Consider the following 18630-nt stretch of genomic DNA (forward strand, 5'->3'; position numbering starts at 1 on the left):
CTGTTTATGCTGAATTTCATGATGTGAATTAATGTGCTTTCAATTAAAGTTCTGTTTGTTTCCATTCTTATTGTTATAACATTGTGAAAATACCCTGGGTATTTCTTGTCGCATTATCAGAGCTATTGCTAGTTTGTATGCTGAGTCCGGATCTGTATACGTATATAAAAACTAAGCGGTGACATGCCATGAGATGAAAAATATTTTGCACTTGGCTTTATAATGCTGATTCTATTGCGATTACAAAACTACATTCTAATTACCAGAATGTAGTACATTGACCTGGTGGGTATCGGTTGTACTAGGACCTGATTGCTTGGTATGTCGAAAAGAACAATGTTTCTTAATTTGATCCGTGATAGTAACTTCACAAGAATCTTTAGCTAGTCTAACATCAAAACATCTAACTGCCGTTGTGGCAAGTTGCACTAACCAGCACAAATCTACAGTTATGATATTCCCGTTTACCTATCTTGATTTCACTAATTTCAAGTGCCACCCAGCCAACTTATTTGTGACCAGTAGTACAGGAGCATTAGCTTACAACATGGAAAAAAATGCAGAAAGCTGAATTTTTTACTGAGATGGCATCCAAGATAATCTTAACACATTTTATTCCATTTTCATGTTAGCTATTTTTGGGAAATAAGAAGTATATTTTTGTAATAGTGGGAGTTTGAATTAGCCTAAGTTTGATATTTGATTTTCAGTTAGCTTCAGACGGTGACACTCAGAGGGAACATGAAAGGCAGGTCATGTTACCAAGTTAGGAGTTCTCTCCAATTGTTTAAACGAGTGTCATTTTGACCTCGTAAGAGATTGGTGGCACGCGGAAAATGGGCATTCAAGCCGATAGGTTACGTTTCCGGAGTGACTAGGATTAGATAGATTAGGCATATGTTGGGAAAAAGTGGTTATGATTATGTATATTGGCAACTGACTCTTTTGCTGATTATGGGGAATTTATCAGGTAGTCAGGAATTTCGGCTGGGTAGCTGGGCGTTTGGCAGTGAGGTTAGCTAGTTTTTAAGGGCAAGATGTGTTTCTGTGTTTCGTGGGGGAAAGGGGGATATATGATAATGGAAATTAATTACGCGCGGTTGCAAGTGTAACCGGGTTTTACGCGCTGAGGCGAGTGCAAATAACTTCATGTTCACGTGCTGAAACCTATGAGGACGTAAGTGTAAAAGTTTACTCGTTTTTTTTATTTTATTTTATTTTATTTTTTTGTTTGTTCACAAGTGTATTTCATTTTGATGTCCCTCGGGATTCAATGGACATCAGTGCGTTTGTTGTAATGGGAATGCATTAGAAGAAGTTGTAGAATATTGATCATACTTCTTTAAAACCTACCGTGAAGCCTTACTCATAAGTGATGTTACAACACTAAAATGACGTAAAATTCATGCGTAATTGGAAACGGATCATAAATAATGAGAGAAAATGCTTTAAAATTTGGGCAATACCTGTGGAAATCGTGAGGAGCAATATAGTAATTAATGCAATATTATGACGAGATAGTATATTTTCAAAGTATGTTGTAGAAGTGGAGAGAGAGAGAGAGAGAGAGAGAGAGAGAGAGAGAGAGAGAGAGAGACCTTACCTTACCTTACAGACCTTACATCTTGTTCGGGTTGCCCCAGGTCCCTCAGTATGAGGCACCTCTAATGTCTACCAGAGAGTTGTAATTGTGATGGGGAAAAGCAGAAGAAAGAGTGGTGAGTCTGTGCACAAATGTCTGGGAAACGGTGATATGGCTGCCAAGATCGTGCTGTACTATGCTACATAAAATATGAAGGGACCACAGTATACAAGTTGATTCTCAAAGAAATTCATGCCCTAAACTTGATTTCATTCGACCGTTGCCGTAACATTCAAAAGATTGTAAAAAGACGTGGAAAATTTCAATCATAGGCTACGATCATTCTTGCTTTCTGGATACCTACAGTCTACTTTTGAAAATCGATTTTCATCAACAAAAAAAGCTGTGTAAAGTAAAAATATTTATTACCACAAATAACTCGATATTTATTGCATAGGCAATTAAATTTTTATATTGTGCAAAAAAAGTTATGCAGCCGTGTTAGCTGTGTAAGCTAACTCCGAACTGCTAGTAACAGGAACATAGCCAGAAAATCTTCAGGCTAATTCAACCTTGATAAAGATTTCCTTTTAATGACAGTAGCTTTGTAAATAGCTACTAGCGTTTGATCCATGTCAACAGCAAAGTTATCAAAGTGTGAAAGCTATTACACCGGTATCCAGTGACTTGTGCTATCCCGCCCTTCTCGTTACATCATAGAAAAGCTCTTGCGGATTCAACTAGATTTGCTCAACCTACCTTAGCCGTCCCATCTACTGCCATTGACGTCAACTAACTTTAAACGCTCTGGAAATATAAACATACATTTGTAGAAAATAAAGTAATTACAGTCACCACTTATGGTGATGCAATAATATTCCCTATCATAAAGGAAAACGAGTAAATATTGTCCTCGTGGTATATACAGAAGTGCTACAATTAGAGATTCACACACTATCTTCCATATCTCTATGAACAAATCCATCTGAGAAATTCCAATTACTTCGGACAAATATCGTGTTTTTAAGTACCAGAACGTTTTTGTCTTGCAGTTTTAACTGATATAATATAATTTACATTGTATTTTCATATTCTACTGTAAATTTAGCGAGATTATATACTTTTAGTAAAAAACAAATGGGAAATTCGATGAACGAAAGCCAATGAAAACTGTATCTCCACTTTTTTTGTCAATTATACATGAGCATATTCAAAACATTGGAGGTACTGTTGCTGCTGAGGTGAAATACCACCATGCATGTCAGATTAGCTTTCATAAGGGACAGGAGTCTATGCAAAATCCCAGGAAAAGGCCTCAAGGTCTTCCAAAAGGGTCAGTTGGTCAGGAGAAGAATTTAGGTTTCTTCAGCTTGCCAGATCACTCCGCCAGAATTGGAGGGACTGCTTAAAGACTTGTGGAGATGAAGTGTACTCAGCAAAGCAGCTTAAGTCAAAACTGGAAGAAAGTTACAAAGAGCATATGATCATCACATGTTGGCATGGTAAAGATAAAATTGATACATTCTTGAATGAGGACAATAGGATACTAAGAGAACATCATGAAGGGGTTCATATAGAGGGTGAAATAAAAACAGTCATAAATGATAAAACCCATTATCTTGAATTTTAGGAGCTGACCAATTACGACAAGAAGAAATAAACAGTTTAACAATTACTGGGGCTACTTAGTCACCATATCACACATTGTGACATCAACTGAACACCCCTGGTCATTCATCTCCCCCAATTCTCTTAGGAATATTGGTGTACTGTAATGCTAAGCTAGAGTTACATGAATTAGTAATTTACTCGGCAGTCTAGCATTTGGAGATGACGGCTACCGAGAAGTATTACATATCTATGATGCAATGCTGTCTACTGGAGAGAAGGCATATGAATGGGCTGACACATTTATGAATTTTGTATTTGACAAAACCATCTCCAATTTGTCAGAGTGAATTGGTGATCATCATTGTTTTCATCTAAGAACTCACTAAGCATAAGAAAACCTAAATTTTTCTCCTGATCGACTGATAGGCTTTTTCCTGGGATTTTGCAGAGACTCCTTGCCTTTACGAAAGCTAATCTGACATGGTGGTATTTCACCTCAGCAGCAACAGTATCTCCAGTGTTTTGAATATGCACATGTACATCATTGCCACATACACATAGTCTTTCTTTATCTCAAATTCGCTTGTCTGAGACCTGTGACTAGGCACCGTGTACTCCGTCCTTTCATTTGAGCTGTATGATTCTCTTTCCCCTTTTTTAATATTATTAGGCAAGAGACAGTTCTGTTTGCATCTCTTGTGTAAAGGAAGTGGAAGTGCTCTTTGCTAGCAGCTGGTCCAACTCATCCTTCACTTCACTGCTGATTGATAAGACCCTATCCAAAACCTTTTGGATAGGGTCTTATCAATCATCAGGCATCTTGTCTTCAAGTAGTCAGATACTGCCAAAAAGAAACAAAATTTCTAATTAATAATAATAATAATTCAAAATAATAAAAATCATAAGTTTTTGGACATACAAGTACAGCATGAAAAAAAATGCACCTCAACCCAGACCTCCTAGCTGAATGTCTCATGCTTTTGTCACTTGGCATGTTGATGGTTGCATATCAATCACTTCATAATCATTTGTGTGAGATTATAAAATTTTCATTTACAGGAATCATGGCAGGCTAAGTTAACTTACTTGCCTTAACCCTACCAATTATCACCAATGACCACCACTAATTTAGCATCGTTAATACTATTAACCATTATTAACCAAAGACACTCAGACTGTCAATCATCACAATTGGTGTTTTATAAACTCCACTGCTGACACTACCAAACACCACGCCTAATACAAAGCTATCATTCCACCTTAAAAAGTATGTGCCATCACAGCGATCACTCTAAACAAACATGTTAGAGCAAGTTGACACTGATCACACTTATCACTATCACTACCCCTAGCCATCTTCATAGTACTCTATTTCTTTATAACATTTGGAGTTCTGCATAAACCCCAGTACACTCCTTTCAAAATAGATGCAATAAAGAACCCCAGATGTGAGCACTTCCATAAGGCAGAATCAAACATGCACAAGAAAAAATCTATGGGAGAATAACTTAATCCATGGCTGCTCCAATATAGGCACAACTGAAGAGCACAAAATTCTGCTCTCCAACTGCAGTTTACTTTATGTCCAGTGTATGTCTTTGAAAGCCTGAAGAGAAGACTTAGCTTATGTTGATGACTTGATTTGTTATTGAGAGCAACCTGGGTGAATCTGTTAGAGGTTTGGTAACGTCAACATGGCCGACTTCATAAGGAAAGACACAATAGGTGGAATTCTTGAAGGCATCAACAGGTTTTACCAAATAAATATCGGAAGATATATGATTAGTTCTAAGCTAAAATGAAGGAAACATTAAGCCTGTCTCCTGGGCGATTAAAGGAAGGGCTAATGAAGTATGTGTAATCCAGATACAATGTTCTGTCCTTTGATAGAGCGAAAGTTATAAATTATTTTTCGGCAAAAAAGGAGGTATTATGTGTACCTCTTCTGAGATAGAAAGCAATTCCAAAGAATTAGCTTTTGAAAAAAGAGAGTATCGTTAGACCTGCTATTTAATGTGTAGAAGAACGGCCTCCAGGATTAATATCTAAGCAATAAATATTGAAGCTTTAAGCCTGTCTCTCGTGAGATGAAATGAAGGCACCAAAGAATCAGGATTAAAGCTATATAAAGAAAACATAAGGTCTGCCTCTCAGAAGATTAAAGGAACACCTATTGAATTAGGCGGAAGGTGAGAGGAGGTGCAAACGAATGACATCTAAGAAAGACAAGAAGTATCATTAGGCTGCCACCATAGGAGCTAGAAAGGAGGCTTCATGGAATCTGTTTAAGCTAAGAGGATGGAAACATTTGGCCTGTCACCTGTGAGTTGGAATGAATAGTCAAAGAATTAGGTTTAAGGAAATATGGAGGAAGTATCAGACCTACCCTTTAGAGACAGAGGATAAATTCAGATCAGGAGGGGGGGGGGGGGGGAGTGTTAGTCCTCTTTCTCAGGATATGGAAGGCAAGGCCAATGGATTAAGTCTGAACAAAGGGATGGAATCATTCGTTTAACCTCATAGACGCAATCAGTTATATTTAGGCTAAGGAAAGGAAGTTCTAGGCCTACCTCTTCAGAGATGGAAAGAAGGCTTAGTAGTGTATGGTCTTGTGGAAAGAAAGCCAAACACAGGGACTTACCCTTTTGGGAATACTCTTGTGTAAATTGGATTATTTTTAATCCATAAAAAAAATTCGGTGTTCTACTGAAGACAGAAAAAAAATCACAGTGTACTGGATGTAACCTAAACGAAAGGAACAACGAATAATATATGTAATTTTATTGGAAAAAATTAGATGAAGGAAATTACAGAAATGAGATCTTCAGTCTCCTAATGATATAATTCATAAAGGTAGCAAACCCCTTAGATAAAAAATAATGACTCCTCTAGAGGAATTTTTTTTTTTAATTTACATTTTTAAAGAAATTAATATATAACTTTAAGATTTAAAGCAATTTTTCCCACTTTGAACAGTTATGCTGAGACTTCAATAGAGGTGGTTGTTTATCCGTCAGAAGACCTATTAGCTTCGCACATCCGTGAGGGAGGCTTTGTAGTTGGTGGCGTGCCAGTCGATTATGCATCTGATTCCTGCCATTACCGGTTTTCCAACAAAACATTAATAGTGGCCGTGAACGACTGTCATCCAGGATTCCTCGTGAGTACATAACACTCTTTTGCCATCAGTAAATCTAAAGTCTTGAAATGGTTAGCATCCTTAATATGGTCATTGTAACTAAAATCAGCAAAAAATTACACACACACCACAACACACACACACACACACACACACACACACACACACACACACACAACAACCACACACACACACACACATATATATATATATATATATATATATATATATATCTATATATATATATATATCTATATATATATATTATATACGTATGTATATTCTTATGTTGTTGCTCTTGCAATGCATAATTTTCCCTTGGTAATTGTATGTGATGTGAAGTGTCTGTAAAATGTTCAGATCTAGTATTAAAGTTAGCTTAAAGTTAATATGTTTAAATAATGTATGTTCAGAATTCATAAAAGCATACTTTAAAGCTGTGAAAGAACAAAGAGTGAAAAGAGAGATTAGATTTGTTCGCGAAAGAGGACATATCATAAATCACTTGAAGCCGCGTGATTTCAATTTCTTTTTTGTAAAGACTCAATAGTACGATGCACATGACTTCATCGTGAACCATACATGTCCAAAGACCCACTTGATGACTGCACACGATTGCTCTATGTTGTATAAGACCGTTCAAGAACTTTCTTCTGACATGATTGCTCTATGTTGTATAAGACCGTTCAAGAACTTTCATCTGGCTAAAACGTTTGGCTTACCATCGCAAAGATTCGTCAATTTATTTTAGTAATTAGAGATCCTTTTATCGTGAAACTATTTAATATTACTGATTAATTTAACTCTTATCCCTCTCGATTTGTCAAAAGGAAATTTCTTGTCTTGTAATCAATTTAATTGTGAAGTAGAAGTCATATCTCCTTTACAACTGATATGACGTCATAGTCGCAGAAAATACGACACTGTGCTTGCAATAGTCTTTAATAATCATATCTTTCATGTTAAGAGAATTATTTGTTCTGAAACCGTGTAATGATAAAGATTATTTATAGCTGTAATCCCACTTTCTCTCTCTTTCTTATTTTGAAAGAGAATTATTAGAATTATAGCAGCGTATCGGCCCAAAATATTTTAGAGTCATTCAGCCATTTTGGGGTCGAGATATTTCACAGACCAAGTAGTAGTTCCCATAGAAGAGAGATTCATTCCTTTACTTATAATTGTGCTGTAGAGAGATGAAAAGCTCTCTTGCTCTCTCTCCCTCTTCCTGACCGAAGGAAATTTTGATTTTTACATTAACGTAAAGATCTAGTACTTAATGGTCTCTTGTAGCATTAGATTTATTTAATTTCTTAATAGCATGGTGGTTATTTATGGAATCTGAACAGACAGTGTAAACATGTTTTTGTAACGGCGGCTGTAAAAAAGTATAGTGAATTTGGAAGCTGCAGCAAAAAGGAAAACTGGTATACCAGGTATTGTATTATTACAAGTTTTAAGTGCACTTAGAAATATTTACTGTGGTTAGGTAAAATTATTTAATTTTTTTACACATTGCAAATTTTTTTTTCTGTGTTTAATTCTTGTGAAGTGTTCACTTTATGTTCTGTGTGATTAATGTTTTTTTTGTGTTTTTACATTTTTGGTGCTTTTCCACATTGTGTTTACATTTGCATTTATATTTGTTTGATTAACTTAGGCATTTCTTAATGATTTAACATTGCATACTTGATTTAATTTAACACTTGTGAATTACTTTGCCTTTACTTGAATTTCTTTTTAAATATTAATTATTGCTCAACAGTTTGAATTTTACTTGAGTGATTTAACTTCTTGATTAATTAATTTTCTTGATAAATTAATTTTGATTTAATTTCATATAGTAATTTATTTAAGAAATATTTAATTAAACTATGTGTTGCATTCAAGTTATAGTAAATTTTGAGATTCTGAAAATCACTCATAAATTTTGAATTCGAAAATAAATTCTTTGTATTTAAAATTTTGATAACAGTTTCATTTATTGTTTCATTTATTGGTCACTAGTGATAGGATTTTATTTAATTAGAAAAACAGAGTGGTAATTGTGCTGTTTTCCTTCATTTTTATTGAAGTGAGTTAGAACCAGGAAAATACTTAGAATTTTAAAGTTGTTGTTGGAGTGATGTCCTTTAATTAATCTAATCTCATATAAGAATACCTCACAACTGTTTTAATGAACGTAGTCTGATATCTTGCATGATTAATAAGTTTTGAAGGGATCACTGTTGCCTTTAGAGTAATCAGTCGTATTTTATCTGTTATGAAAGTTCAGGTGTCTGGCTGTTGTGAGGTAACTATTTTTTGACTGGTAAGTGTAGTAGTGAGATATTTGGGCGCTTCTTCACAGATTTAATTGGTGCTCAGACCTGGAAAAACAGATCACACAAATATTTATTATAGTTTATGTTTTATACTGGTGGTGCTAGATATATTTTATTAGGAGAGTGACCAAATAGTTGATTTTTGCATTTTACTGTATTGAATTGTTAATTGAGTAACTTAGAGAAAATGGCTCCTGTTCGATGTTCAGGAATATTTAGCAGCTTCTTCCAACCAAGAATCCACTCTAACTAAGGCAGAGTGCTTTAGCAAAAGCATGTGGCGATCATGTGTCTAGTAGTATGGTAAAGGCACAAATAAAATGTATTGTTATGGAAGCATTAATAGACTCCGGTAGAATAACTAATGAAGATGAGTTATAATTAGCTCAAGAGTTGCTGAATGTAGCTCAAGCTGATCTTATAAATAGGTAAGAAGAAAAGAAAGAGAAAAAGTGATGCAGAGTTAGAGCTTAGACGCATAACTGCAGAAGAAAGTTTGATTCAGTTGAAGCTGCAGGCTGAAAGAGAAAGAAGATATGGAGAAAAGAGACAGAAGAGAAAAAAAGAGAAAGTAGCAGAAGAAAGAGAAAGAGTAAAACAGGAAATAGAAAGAATAAAGTTTGAAAGGGAGATGGAATTGATAAGAGCTAGATCCACATTACCTGTGACACCGTCTAACCCTAATCAAGGTAACCAAGATCCTGTATTTGATGTAGGAAGAGTGCAGTTGATGTCTAAGTTTACTGAAGGCGCTCCAGATGAGTTCTTTGATCATTTTGAGGAAGTGGCATTAGGTAAGGGATAGCCAGAGGATAAATGGTCAGTTTTGTTACAAAGTATCTTGATTGGTAAAGGGAGAAGTTCTTATTTAGCCTTAACAGTTGATCAGTGAAAAGATTACAAGGTACTCAAACACAATGTGCTACAAGTTTACCAGATGACCCCAGAGTGTTACAATGAAAGATTCAGAACTTTAACTTAGGGGAATTCCTGAAAATATAAGAGCCTATTTAAAAGAGAGAGAGGTTAAGAAACTTGATAAGGCTGATACACAGAGTGAAGACTATACTATCATCAGCAGCAAAAGGAACTACAATGTGAGTCAAGTATGTTTTGGCGCAGATCATTTGGCTCTACTTTTTTGGCAATAGATAGAATAAAAATAAAAAATCGAAAGTTGACAGAGTTAGTCTCTTGCTTTGTAATTGTTTTCTCAAACATCAATATATTTGCTTAAGTGTTCCATCCACATACCACACATCAGATTCACGTAAAATTTGAACCTGGTTCTTTCTACCAAAAATAAAAATTCTCTCATCTTCTTCACCACTATTGCCAATTAAAAAGTCTTCAGGTTGACCAACGTTCGTCACATAAAATTATTACTCGTCAGGGGTTACTAACTCTCTTGAACTAACAGAATTTGGAGGAGCAGAATATGATTGATTTCGTTTTCTTTGTACAATTATTTTCATGGCATCAGAAGCTGCTAATGCTGCCAGAACAGCTTGAGAACTGTTTTCAATTCTATTTACGTTTTACACTTGTTGTGGTAAATTTTAGCAACTTCCACACTTACTGATGAAGCACCATGAGAATGTCAGTTCACTTCTTTTACTATCTCATTGTTTTCAGTGTGAATGGAACCCTTGCACTCGATCTTTAGTTCACATCTCCAAAACTACAGAAGGATCGTTTTTGCTACATTTATCAAACACATGTACATATCATCGAAGTGTCCAAATTTTGGCTTGTCTCTCTGCTTAGGATGTTTTCCGGCATTTCTAGCATGGGCTGTAAAAAATAATAGAAAAAAATTGTATTGCCGTTTTCCAAGATGAAGAGACAACAGGTTTGATTATGATAACAGGCGTTAAATGAGAAAATTATTACAAAACGAGTCTCTAATCTATGGATGGTCGTTACTACTCTGACTACTTTGTATTTCAGTTTTCCAGTATTTAGAGACAACAGGTTTGGTTATAATAAGTGTTAAATGTGAAAATGATTACAAAGCTTTGACTACCAACTTCCAACTTTTTGTTTTTATTCTGAATTGGCGCCAAAAGAGCTCATTGCCATTGCCAAATGATCTGTGGCAAAAGGGTGGCGCCAAACAGTCCTGTTCCACTATAATATCAAGTACCTACAAGTGATAATACCAAGACAACACATGGTAATATCCCCCAGCAATCTAATGTGAAATCCTCATCCAATTTTTCAAGACAGTTACAGAAGCCTAATGTTGTCTGCTTCAAGTGTGGAAGAGCAGGAAACTGCAGTTGGGAGTGTTATTGTACACATCAGCAGTCAAAGCCAGTTGGTCAAGTGGTAAAAGGTGACCAGGTGGGACAGACTACAAAGAGCAGTGTGGGGAAGAATCATACTACAGAGAAGACTGAAACTAACAAACTGAGTGTTTAACAACCAGTGGAAAGCTAACTTCAAGCAGCGAGTGGCTGAGCAGTTTATAGGCTTTTAAGCCATATATCTATGAGGGTATGCTGTCAACTCAAGGAGGGAGTGCGCAGGTACCAGCCAAGGCATTGTGTGATACAGAGAGGAACCTTATTCTGGTAGTATATGGTGCTCACCCTCAGCTTGAGAAGAATCTCACTGGAGATTCAGTTATTTTGAAGGGTATAGGAGGAGAAGAGGTAACTCCTATATGTCGCTTTCACCTGTCATGTGAATTGGTGACAGGGATGTGAACTGGGAGCTGAAAGCAAGAGTAATAATTCTTCAAGTTTGGAAAATTTGGAGGATAAACTAAAACATCTGAGTGCTGAGCAAGGTGAAGAATTGAATGAAGTGATTATAAGTTTTCCAGAAATTTTTGCAGATGTACCTAGGCGTATCGATCTGACCAAGCATGAGATCAAGATCTGAGGGGATGGAAAACCATTCAAGCAGAGAGCTTATTGCTTATCACCTTATCATCAAGATGTTTTGAAGAAAGAAGTTGAATATTTGTTGCAGCATGGATTACCAGAACCCAGTTCAAGTCACTACAGTTTTCCATATGTGTTAGTGAAGAAACCAGATAGCTCATTTAGGATGTGTACTAGATCAAAAATAACATCCTCTGATAAAACACCTTTGTATACAATATCCCCATGGCTATTATACACAGCACCCCATGTTCCACATTTGCATGAATATCACCCATACCATCAGTATCACCATTGTTATCAATACCACCATTATTAACAATATCGCCATTATTATCACCATTATTATCACTAATATTGCCATTATTATCATCATTATCGCCCATGTTAACCTTAGTATCCTTATTTACCTCAGTTCCAAGTACACCCATATATGGAATAAAAACCCCAGTATCCCAACCATTATGCCACTAACACCTGAATGGACCAATATCCTGTTTCTCCTGCATGCAGGATGGACCATCAGTGTTGCACAACGCAACCCCTGTAACCACCAAAAATGGTTCTACTAACACCCGGTCACCTAAAGCAAACCACATTTATAAAATCCAAGGTATTTAATCTATGGGCATGCACATCACACACCATCTCTGTTGAGGGTTTCAGAGAGTATTGGGAGAACATGGACTGATATAGGCCATAGCCCATTAAATTAACTGAAGCTCCTGTATCTACAAAAATTGGGATTTTTACATTGCCCACTGTTCCTCATTCTATCAGCCTGGGCTCAGGGGCGTCCCCCACAAGACTTCAATGGCCCGTACAAGTCATCTGTACCCTTTTTGTTGATTGGGCTTCCAAAAATTTAGCTGAACTCTAGGTCCCTTTGAGTAACCTGCTTGGGAAGCTTTTGTACCTGAAATTCCAGAGTTCTGGGGTATGGGTCTTTCATCCCTCCATTTCTGAGATGGTCAAAACCCCGAGAAATGATCTGCACTTTTGCATACTCCACAGCATTTTACTCTCTATTGTTTCTTGGTGTGCCCCTGCCTGTTAAAATTGAAACAACGCAACTATTAGCCTGGAGCCATAGATCCGCTATTATGTATTTCTACTTTGGCACACAGTCAGGGGGGAAGGGAAACTGAAATCCCTTGGCATTTAAAAATTCATTAACTCCTTCAATAAAACACTGTGCTGGCTGAGAAAGAACGCCATCCACAATACCCTGAAACAGGCAAACTCCTGATGCAAAGTCTGATAATTTTTGTTTTCTTCCTCAATTTGGCTAAGATCTTAATATAATTTGAATACCAGCAATACTCCCCAAATTCCTTCACAAATCACCAAAAAAAGATGTATGAATCCCGGCATGTAAATATTGCCAAATTGAATATCCCCTGCATTCAACGGGAAAAAAATACCCTCACATGTTGATTGAAATATAGGCCATGAGCGCAAGAGAGAAAAAGACTGTTTGGTTGCTACCCAAGGGGTCCTGATCTGCCCAAACCTTGGGTGCCCTCTGACCCCAAGCTGCTAACTGCACTGACCCACATGGGTTACTAGCTAGCACTAATACACACTCACATAAAAAAATGAAACATGTTGGTGCCGTATATTCCCTCTAATAGATTAATCCTCTATAAATGCAGTTCCAATGAATACATCATAATATAATAAAAAAACAGTTAATACATTCAGCTCCCAGAAAAAAAAACTATGCAAGACAATTAAAAGCAAAGATCTAAACTGTCCCTTTAATCCCGCAAAGAATGAAATACACAAGTGAGAAAATTGTTAACATAATGAAAAAAATAAAAATAAATACTGAACCCTTATTTCTTCATTAAAGGAATGGCACGAGATACTCTAAACACATTGAGACCATCTATTCACTGCATTAGTGCGTATACTAATCATACAGGCGACCGCAGATTTCTATAAAACCTACGATACACCCCAGGAAATTACAGTAACCACACCGTATTTATTACATACGTCATAGTAACATACTCTTTGAATCACCACTGCCTTAGGAGGCAAGTTCTCAGTAGACATATCAGCGACAGAATACCATCTCACTAACTCTAACTATAATCCTTTCTCCTAACATCTACATGATTTCCTAACTCCTGTGCACCCCTTCCAACTACCACCACTGTTACAAAGCATACTACTGGTCTTGTCCAAAAAGACAACTTGTTAACATCAACCTCACTTAATATCTGGCACCTACCCTAGAAAGAAAGACTGCAAGCAGCATCCCTGTTACTATTCTCAAAACTATTAAATCTGAAGATAGACCAAACTCCAAGATACAAAAATAGAATCTTTATTTCCCCCAAAACTAACATGATAAAGAAAATGAATTTAATTGAAAACCCAACTAAAAATAACATAAAGTCATCTGCAATGATTACAACACTATACTCTGTTTTTTTCCATCTGTCCATCCACCTGCGGTGTTTTTGTATGGTAACACTGCGTCCCGGGCCTTAGATAGTTACATTCAGCTTACATTCAACGATTATAATAATATCCTATTTCGAATATTAACGGTGTAATTCGCATACAGTAAATTATTAAAACACTTTTCAGTTGCAAATGTACACCCAGATATCCTTTTATTTACCTAAAACTTACACATAGCGTAACTATCTAAAGCCTGGTACGCAGTGTTACCATACAAAAACACCACAGGCGGATGAACAGATGATAAAAAACAGAGTATAGTTGCCATACTAAGCCACAATAGCTCACATAGATATCACTATTTTTCCCAAATTGAGAAATGTAAACATGGCAGTAAATAAAAGTTAGAATTCCCATTTTGGCGGCATGAATCCACTTGAAAAGAAATTATAACCTTCAGAAATAAAAAAATATAAATGGATGAGCATAAAATAATGGGAATAAAAATTAAAAATGTTTCTGTATACATGGGAGAAAAACTAATCAGAAATTCAATGTTTTTCACTGAACTTCGGCTTCTTTCGGGGCACTTGTAATTTGTACAATGCTCAACAAAAGTCTTGCAACCTCCAACACTAAATATTTTCTTCTTATCTTCTGTGTAGATATCATGAGCCCCACTTAAAAGCTCTTTGTCTAATTCTGACTTACCCACTCACTATTGGAATACATTGCGTCTTGCACACACTTTGATGGCGTACAAATGCACGTACGTTATTCTTCTCACAGTTCTGATGGCCACGTGTATGAACGAACTAATTGTTCTAGAATGTTCGATATGACATCATTGTCAGGTGACAATCTAAGTCACGAAGTCCACACGCTGGGTCGATTTGTGCACCCGTGCTCACATCTCCTCGATTCGATATGTTTTATTATTTCGGCATCTGCCCAAACCATTTGCTGACACCTCGAAGCCTTTTTTCCAACACACAGCTATTAGATGAAGATTCCAATCGAGCTTGTTGCTCTCTAAGAAATATGCATATTCTTAACCTCTTTTTGTAGGGTGGCTATATATATATATATATATATATATATATATATATATATATATATATATATATCTATATATATATATAATATATATTATCAATTCAAGCTACAAATGTCCTTTAATATCTAAATTCACTTTACCTCCCAAATGATATATTTTCATATATGTACCGAAGGGGAATTTTTTAGTTGATAATAATTTCGTCCCCCCATGGGATCGAAACCACCGTCCAAGTGGACGGGACGAAATCAGGACAGTCAGTGACGCTATCCAATCAGCCAACAGAGACGCTATAAGTTTTTATCGATTCTGACCTTACAAAATCACCCTCGATCTCGGTGCTTTCGTAATTAGAATCGATATGGAACCCCGTCTACCTGTTAGCCAATTCGAGCGTTTGACAGCACATAGCCTTTGTTATGAAATAATAATCACATCGAACCGTGAATCCATTTATATATCATTCAAGGTAACAAATGTCCTTTAATATCTAAATTCACTTTACCTCCCAAATGATAATTTTCATATGTACCGACCGAATTTTGAATTTTTTAGTTGATAATAATTTCGTCCCCCATGGGATCGAACCACCGTCCAAGTGGACGGGGACGAAAATCAGGACAGTCAGTGACGCTATCCAATCAGCCAACAGAGACGCTATAAGTTCATATCGATTCTGACCTTACAAATCACCCTTGATCTTGGTGCTTTCGTAATTAGAATCAATATGGAACCCCGTCTACCATGTTAGCCAATTCGAGCGTTTGACAGCACGTAGCCTTTTGTTATGAATAAATTATCACATCGAAACCGTGTGATCCATTTATATATCAATTCTAAGGTTACAAATGTTCCTTTAATATCTAAATTCACTGTACCCCAAGTCAATAAATCATTTTCATAATATGTACCGAAGGGGAATTTTTTAGTTGATAATTAATTCAATTTCCCGTCCCCCCATGGGATTCGAAACCACCGTCCTAAGTGGGACGGGGGACGAAATCAAGGGACAGTCCCCCCCAGTGAACGCCTATCCAATCAAGCCAAAACAGAAGACGCCTATAAGGTTTTCTTTTATCGATTACTGACCTTACAAATCACCCTCGATCTCGGTGGGGTGCTTTCGTAATTAGAAATCGCTATTGGAAACCCCGTCTACCAATGGTTAAGGCCAAAATTCGAGCGCTTTGACAGCACATAAGATTTTTGTTATGAAACTAATTATCACATCGAAACCGTGATCCATTTAATATATCAATTCAAGGTACAAAACTGTCCCTTTAATCTATTAAAATCACTTTACCTCCCAAATGATAATATTTTTGCATATATGTACCGCAAGGGGAATTTTTTTAGTTGATAATAAATTTCGTCCCCCCATGGGATCGACCACCGTCCAAGTGGACGGGGACGAAATCAGGACAGTCCCAGACGCTATCCAATCAGCCAACAGAGACGCTATAAGTTCATATCGATTCTGACCTACAAATCACCCTGATCTTGGTGCTTTCGTAATTAGAATCAATATGGAACCCCATCTACCATGTTAGCCAATTCGAGCGTTTGACAGCACGTAGCCTTTTGTTATGAATAATTATCACATCGAACCGTGATCCATTTATATATCAATTCAAGCTACAAATGTCCTTTAATATCTAAATTCACTTTACCTCCCAAATGATATATTTTCATATATGTACCGAAGGGGAATTTTTTAGTTGATAATAATTTCGTCCCCCCATGGGATCGAACCACCGTCCAAGTGGACGGGGACGAAATCAGGACAGTCAGTGATGCTATCCAATCAGCCAACAGAGACGCTATAAGTTCATATCGATTCTGACCTTACAAATCACCCTCGATCTCGGTGCTTTCGTAATTAGAATCGATATGGAACCCCATCTACCATGTAGCCAATTCCCCCCCCCCAGCGAGCGTGACAGCATTAGCCTTTTGTTATGAATAATTATCACATCGAACCGTGATCCATTTATATATCAATTCAAGCTACAAATGTCCTTTAATATCTAAATTCACTTTGACCTCCCAACCCAAATGATATATTTTCATATATGTACCGGAAGGGGAATTTTTTTAGTGATGATAAAATTTCGTCCCCTCATGGGTTTCGATCACATGGGGGAACGAAATTATTATCAACTAAAAAATTCCCCTTCGGTACATATATGAAAATATATCATTTGGGAGGTAAAGTAAATTTAGATATTAAAGGACATTTGTAGCTTGAATTGATATATAAATGGATCACGGTTCGATGTGATAATTATTCATAACAAAAGGCTACGTGCTGTCAAACGCTCGAATTGGCTAACATGGTAGACGGGGTTCCATATCGATTCTAATTACGAAAGCACCGAGATCGAGGGTGATTTGTAAGGTCAGAATCTATATGAACAAATTATAGCGTCTCTGTTGGCTGATTGGATAGCGTCACTGACTGTCCTGATTTCGTCCCCGTCCACTTGGACGGTGGTTCGATCCCATGGGGGGACGAAATTATTATCAACTAAAAAATTCCCCTTCGGTACATATATGAAAATATATCATTTGGGAGGTAAAGTGAATTTAGATATTAAAGGACATTTGTAGCTTGAATTGATATATAAATGGATCACGGTTCGATGTGATAATTATTCATATATATATATATATATATATATATATATATATATATATATATATATATATATATAATATATATATATATATATTTCACCTGTGGATATGTGTGATATATACTATATATATATATATATATATATATATATATATATGATAGTATATATCACACATATCCACATGTGAAAAATAAGAGACAGGGTGTAAGTCCTGACCGGTTTTGGCTTTATTTTCAAGCCATTGACAAAGGACTGATACATAGTATTAGAAGTCATAAGTATATATACTACAGAGACAGTACTGATCAACATACACACAACCGTTTGAAGCTGCAGATCCACCCACAGGCAGGTTTCAGGGTAGGAGTGGCTTTCAAAAATGATTTGGCTAAAATTTTTACAATAAATTCTCAAGGGATACTACCGATTAGGGTACCCACCGTAGAAGACAACAAGTCCACACCTGACAGGTGTCAGGGAGGCGGGGTTGGACATCTCATTACCGCTACTGTGTTTACAAATATGATAATCCTAGTTCCATACGTCTTTACTGCCTACCTTAAAATTTAAACTGTTTACAAATTTCTTTTGATATTAAAGGATCGAGTTTATACATTCCTTGACTGATGTTCATATTATTATTGTAACTTTCTTTTATTAAACTAGATTCAATGATATTCCTTTCCATTGCATTATTAGAACACACAAGCTTTTTTGCCCCTTCCCAGTTAATAGCATGGTTGCTCTCACTAACATGTACAAAAATACCACTATTTCCCTGTGCATATCTCACACATTGTTTATGTTGTTCTATTAATTTTTCCAGTGCTTTCACCGTTTGACCAATATAAAAGTTGTCACAAGACTTACACGGAATTTTGTATACACATCCTTCAGCATTGTCGGTGGAGTTCTTAATAAGTACCTGTTTCAAGGTTTTATTGTTTTTAAAAACTACATTAACACCAAAAT

General features: G+C 36.3%; 1 protein-coding gene across 1 annotated transcript in view; it reads left to right on the forward strand.

Annotated features, from left to right (window-relative positions):
- Positions 1-18630, forward strand: part of LOC135224511 (uncharacterized) — a 475768-nt gene that overhangs the window by 34369 nt on the left and 422769 nt on the right. Inside the window, exon 3 of the mRNA XM_064263554.1 lies at positions 6170-6353. The gene's annotated coding sequence lies outside the window, so the exon portion shown is untranslated. The remainder of the gene's footprint in view (positions 1-6169; positions 6354-18630) is intronic.

The sequence above is a fragment of the Macrobrachium nipponense genome, chromosome 12 (genome assembly GCF_015104395.2).
Source record: "Macrobrachium nipponense isolate FS-2020 chromosome 12, ASM1510439v2, whole genome shotgun sequence".
Lineage (NCBI taxonomy): Eukaryota > Metazoa > Arthropoda > Malacostraca > Decapoda > Palaemonidae > Macrobrachium > Macrobrachium nipponense.